This window comes from Gracilinanus agilis, chromosome 2, assembly GCF_016433145.1.
Source record: "Gracilinanus agilis isolate LMUSP501 chromosome 2, AgileGrace, whole genome shotgun sequence".
In the NCBI taxonomy this organism is placed as follows: Eukaryota; Metazoa; Chordata; class Mammalia; order Didelphimorphia; family Didelphidae; genus Gracilinanus; species Gracilinanus agilis.
Genome location: NC_058131.1, coordinates 631,635,170 through 631,641,832, shown reverse-complemented (window position 1 = coordinate 631,641,832; position 6,663 = coordinate 631,635,170).

Sequence of the window (6,663 nt, the reverse complement as noted above, 5' to 3'; positions counted from 1 at the left end):
ATTTGGGTGTTTGCAAACACAGATAAAAATCCTGTCTCAACCTGCAATTTCACTGTTTTTGATTGAAGATCTTATATTCAGGTCCAAGGAACAACTCCAAAGTACTAAGATCCCAAATACCACATAGGCTTACTCAGACAGCTGCTTACCAAGCCAACAACTGCCAACAACTGCCAACTCCAGAGTCACTGTGTGCAAGTCCCCTTTGTGGCAGGATTCCAAGTTTGGAATTCCAAGCTCTTACCAGCTTGCCAGCTAAGTCTGCTGTCTGCTAACTAAATCACTAATCTGTATTTTCTCTATAACAGTTGGTACCTCCGGGCTCCTCTAAAACTCTGAGGGAGAGATGTATGCAAGCTCTGGGAATACAATTCATCCATGGGAGTGTGAGGTAAAGTAAGAATACTCAGAGATGAATACTGGCCCTCCTTACTTTTGCCTTTTGGAACTCTTTACCTCCCTTCATGGCTCACTGAAGAGCTACTTCCTTCATTAGAGGCCTTTCTTACTTCCCCTAATTCTGAATGCACTCTTTCCTCAAATTACTTTGTGTTTGTAGCGCCTCCTTCTAACAGGACAAAGTTGTCCTGGGACCTGACCAATGAATCTTCCTTTCCCTCCTAGACAGCATAAAGTAGACCCAGGTCCACAATGCCCCTGGGTTCTGGTTGTCCCACTTTTCCTGATGCAGTTTCCTAGTCATTTGGGAATAGAAAAAAATCCTTGACACAGATAGTCTGGGCTCAGAATTGATGGGTGCTCAAGACCATGGGAGTTGCCATATCCTGATGACCTCTGGATCAGATACGTTTCTAGACAGAGATAAGAAATGGTCATGTCCAGAGAAGTTAAGGGTCACTGTTTGTGTTGCATATTCTTGATGCATTAAGACAAAGTAAATTCTCTTTTTTTAAATGTTCAGTTACTTTTGAGTGCCTCTTTTCATCCCAACATTTAATCTAGATTAGTGATGGCAAACCTTTTAGGGACGCTGTTCAGGGCCCTGCCTCCAGACTGTGTGCCCCACCACATGCTGTGCCCTGCCTCCCTATGTTGGGGGGCAGGCTCCCAGCTCCCCCTAAGATACCTCCTGGGGCCACAGGGACCTGCCCTTGCACCCAGCCATGTGGGGAGGGGCAGTGAGGGGGGGATTGCTGCCAAAGTAGCCTAGGAGGAAGGAGGCTTAGAGACTGAATGTCCCACTCTGTGTTGGGGGGGCTGCTCCTAGCTAGTTTGTGCCTGGTGGGAGGGAAGGAGCTGTCCCTGCATCCAGCCTCCCTGAGGGTAGGTGAAGAGCGGGCACTTGCTTGACCAATTGCCTTCCTCTGTGTTGGGGGGTGGGGTGGGTAGGGCTGGCTCCCAGTCTACTTGTGGTGGGAAGAAGCAGTCTCAGTCTCCTGTAGCCATAAGGCCTACTTCTGCATCCAGCCTCCCAGTGGTTACCTATCAGGCTGCAACTCATGTTGGGGTAGGGGTAGAGGGCTGGTGGGGCCACCCCCCCAGACTGGCATTTGGTCAGGAAGAAAGCAGAGATCTTTTAGGGGGTGGGACCCAGTGGGTAGCAGGAGAGGAGGACCCTCGCCCTCCCAGCCCCTCATCCCAGGAAGGGGCAGGAGAAAGGGAGGAGCAAGGCCTAAGCATTCTGCTCAGGGGAGGGAATATGTACAGAGGGACAGGGAGGCACAGTGGAGAGGGGGAGGAGAACACCTCTTGGGAGGGGTGTGGGTGTGCCCACAGAGATGTCTCTGTGTTTGTATTTGGAATGTGTGCCAGAGGTTCACCAGCAAAGACCTTGACTAAAAGGGTGCTAATGTTAGAGCTGCTTCCAACACCCCTGGAGCCACTTTCTCACTTCTTGCTCAGTGGTTCCACCATTAGAATGCCTTGTTTTGTTATACAGAGGCCCAGAGGCGTGTCTGAATCTTTCAGTCACTCATGAGATAAATCCTAAGTGACACCATATTCTGATGATTCAGGTATTTTATTCTTCCCAAATTGATTAAGGACTTACACTAATTTCCACCTTTAGTGATAGACTAGAAAAGTCTGGGCCTTCTGTGTTTATATTAATTGTGGTGGTGGTGGTGGTGGTATCCTGCTTTCACATATTTAATTTATATGTATTTTGTATTTAGTTATGTAGGTGCTATTTGTCCCAGGAGAATGTAAGCTCGTTGAAGGAAAGGGATTGTTTTGCTTTTTTTCCATCTTTGCATTCCCCTAGCTCAGTGCTTTGCAGAAAGATGCTTAGGGAATGTTTATTGGATTGATTTAAATATACTACTTGCAATTTTAAATAATGCATTTTATTTATACCATTGATCTTTATCTCACTTAACAAAGAAATAGTTTCTCTCCTATTCCACACTGAATCTTTTCTAGTAAGAAAGAAAAACCAATTAAGCACACATATACACTATACTGGCCTCATCTGACAGTATATACAACAATCTTCCCTACTAATTCCTTGCCTTTCTGCTGTGAAGTGAGAGGTATACTTATTATCCATTTCTTGGACCTTTGCTAACTTTTAAAATGTTTAGTTTGTTTCCTGTTAGTGATCTTTTAATTTACATCACTGTAATCACTGTGCATATTGTTTAGTTTTAGTTCTGCGAACTTCACTCTGTACCCGTTCATACAAATCTTCCCATGTTTCTCTAAATTTCTTATACTTACTTTTTTCTTATATGGTGGAAATACTCCATTACATACATATATCAGTTTGTCCCCCAACTATTTCCCAATAGGTATTCATTTTATTTTTAGTTCTTTGCTAGAACAAAGAAAGCTGCCATGAATATTTTGGTATATATCAGACCTTTGTTTCTGTCTGACTTCTGTTGTGCTGAGCTCCAGTTCCACAGCTCTACCTTAAACTCAATATATACAAAACAGAATTCCAGGGGCAGCTAAGTAGCACAGTAGTCAGAAGGCCAGGCTTGGAGTCCCAAGGACTTAGGCTCAAATCTGATCTTAGGCACATCTTAGCTGTGTGACCCTGGGTAAGTCACTTAACCCTAATTGCCTAGCCCTTGTAAGCCCTTCTCTCTTAGAATTGATACTGTGACAAAAGGTGAGGGTTAAAAAAAACAGAATTCATTATATTTCCCCTCAAAATTCAACCCTATCCCAAGCTTCAACTTTTCCTATAGAGGGAACTATAATCCTAGTTGCTCACGTTTGCTAATTCAGAATCAGTCTGGACTCTTTGTGATCACTTAACACATCCATTAGTGTTCAAATCTTGATTCTTTTTCCTTCATAATATATCTTTACTCACATAGTTACTTCCTTAGATTAGACATTCATGGACAAATGCAAAAGCCTAATAGTGTCCTTGCCTTAATATAATCTCCACACTACAACTAGATCAATTTTCTTAAAGCACAAATCTGACTTCTGTCACTCTCTTGCTCAAAAAACTCTAGTGGCTTTCCATTCGCTATGGGATAAAATATAGACTGTTTGGCATTCAAAGTCCTTCATATTCTGTTTCCAGACTATCATATAAAACTTATTATTTTCCTACATTCTACCCAAACTGACCAATTATTGTTCTCCACACAGAACATTCTATCTCCAGTTTTTTCATCTCTACCTTACAGAATTCCTAGCTTCCTTCCAATTTTAACTCAAACACTGCTTTCTTATATGAGGCCTTTCCTGATCCTGTTAGATACTAGTGTTTCCTTACTTCCATTAGCCATATATATTTGGTATATATTGTACATATTTTGTATTTACTTATATACCTATGTGTAGTTTCTACAGATAAAGTAGATAAAATACAAGTTCTTTGAAGGCATGCAGTATTTCATCTTTGTATCCCCAATATTTTTCTCTTTTGTATCTCCAACATTTAATATAGTGCCTAGCCTAGCACATAGTGGGTCCTTAGTAAAAGCCTTGACAATTGTTCCTAATGGTATGATTGCTGGATCAAAGGGTTATAGGTAGCTTAGTAACTTTTCTTGCATAATTTCAAAATGACATCTAGAAAAGCTGGATAAAATCACATTTCCACTTACAGTAAGTGTATGGTTGTATGTGTCTTTCGCAGCTGCTCCAACACTGACTTGTTTTCTTTTTTTGGTCATCCTTGCTATATGAAGTGATAAATTAGTGTGTTATTCTCAAATATAATAGCAATATTAATCTCTCCAAAATGAATACATCTAAGACCCCAGTAAGAGTTAATAAAGCTGGTCTTTCCAAGACTGCATCCCTTGCAGGACAATTGCCCCACCCCATTCAGAGTACAAAGATCTCTTAATCTTCTTTGGCCTGAGACAGAAGCAACTTAAAAATATCTTTACTATCAGAAGCAACTAGAGTCTTTACTATACAAAATATTTTTAGGATTTGGGGATGTCTCTCTTGAATTTGTGTTTAAAAATGTTTAAAACTGTAATCTATTGATTTAGGAATACATTTTATGAAACAGAGGCCAGGCCAGTGATGGTGAATTTATGGTACACATAACAAAAAAGATCTGCATTCACCTGCCAGAGTTCATTTCTAGAAAGCCAGAGGGACTTGGGGTGGAGCTGTTCACCTCCCCTTCTCCAAACACCTGAGGACATTTCTCCCATCACCAGCTCCTCTACCTTGCAGCCTAATGGGAGTGCTTCCTCCCTCCCCAGTCTGGGATAAGGGAGGGAGGTGGAGATGGAGGTGGAGGGGGGAGGCAGGGCATAGCACTCAGTCTCTGGGGGGTGAGGTAGTGGAGGGACAGGACCCGACACTGTGTCTCTAAAAGGTTTGCCATCACTGGGCTAGGTATTAGCCTCTTCCTTGTCCTACCGTTTACTTCCTCAGTTTCTTTCATAAGCAACCTTTGACTGCTTTAATTTGCATTCTTAAACCCTTCACCTTTTACTAGCCCAGTCTGTTCAATTTGCATTCAAAGGGGTGCCTGAGAGACCAGTTAGCTAGAAGCTCCGAAAAACACAATAGTGGTCTGTCAGAGTTGGCAATCTCCCAGTCAGCCCTGCACCCAAAAGGTGTCATAAACTCTTCTGGGTTAGTATGCAGATTAAAATGTGACTGGCTCTTGACCATTTGCTAAGAAGGTTAATCTGGAGGATGTCCCCTTCAGGAAGGCTGGAACTGACCTGGGCAAATGTGTTAAGATAATGTGGTTTAACCAGAGGGTCATATTTTCCTATAAATAAGGGTTTTTTCTGTAAGCTGGAGCTTTGTGGGCCACCTTTTTTCTGTAAAGTCTTCAATTTGAATTAATGGCTTCCTGGCTCCTTGAATAGTGGCTAAAAAGGGCACATCTTGTTATTTCAAGATCCCCTTTAACTTCTACTTCACACAACTGTATGGTAGCCTAAATTCAATATCCTGGGTTTTTTTTTGGGGGGGAAGCCCCCACCATCAGGAGATAAAATAAAGATTGGAATAGACAACACATACTTCCATTATGTAAAAAATATCGTTTGCAAAGTCAGGCTAATTGGGGACAGCCTTCCAGGGAGAGGAAGATCACAGATCAACAACTCTATTGTTAGATAAAACTATAAAAAGTCTCTCTTAAGTATGTTTTATGGAAAAGCACAGCATGGCTGTTTTACAATTTGCACGAGGGGAGGAAGGGAAGAGGAAGTTGATGGATTTCCCGTAGTTGCAAAGCAAATCCGGAGACAAAAGCTGTTGTACTAAAACAGATCTCACCCGCAGCAAAAAGCTATTTTATTAACTGGGCCTCCCAAAGGGGTGAGCTGTCCAGGTGTTGCACAGTCCTGGCAACCACTAGAGGAAAGGAGGGATATTGCAGAGCAAGGAAGACCACAAATCAATAGTCCTTCCTCTTTGCACAGCCCAGCCTGGCCTGGGAATTGCGCAAGCGCAGTTCTGCTTCCTTCGTCACGTGTTATGAAGCTCGTGATTGGCCGTGCCATTGAGAATCAGAACTCTGCTGAATCAACACTACACCCTTCCCTCTTCACGTGATTACCTAGTGGCGTGCTTGGCTAGCCTCCGGCCAATCGTGTGCCGAGGGGCAGATGATGGAGGTCACGCCCCTCTCACCATCTCGGCCTCCTTTCCCTTCCGTCCGCACCACGTGTTCTGCCGGGCCCGGTCCCCTCCTTTCTTCCTCCTTTTGCTTCCTCTTCTGCCTCTTCCCACTGCCCAGCAGGAGCTGCAGTAAAATGTCGTGAATGGCACCCGGCGGCTTTACGGCTTGCTTGTTCCTGAGGAGAGCCTGGGAGCGCCCGCCGGTAGAGCTCTCTCTCTAAATCTCCTCCGGCTCCCTCATCCTGGACGCGCTTCTCCAATACCTTCTCCTCCTCATCCTCTTCCTCTCCTTGAGCACCTCTCTCTTCTCTGCTAGTCTCCCTTCCCCGGTCCCTCCCTTGTCTCCGGAGCTGTAAGCGCTGCCATGAGGCTGTGGTGCCCCCTGCCCCTGGGTTGAGGCGGCAGGTGTCGCGGGGGGCGGGGAAAGGGGGCCGGGTGGGGGGGTGCCGCCGGGTTTGTGTGTGTGTGTGTTGTGTGTGTGTCGGGGGGAGGGGTGGTCTGCGAGGCACCCGGGGGCCGGCAGCATGGAGGAGAGCATGGAGGAGGAGGAGGGCGGCGGCGGCGGCGGCTATGAGGCTATGATGGACGACCAGAACCACAACAACTGGGAGGCCTCCATGGACGGTTACCGGCGGT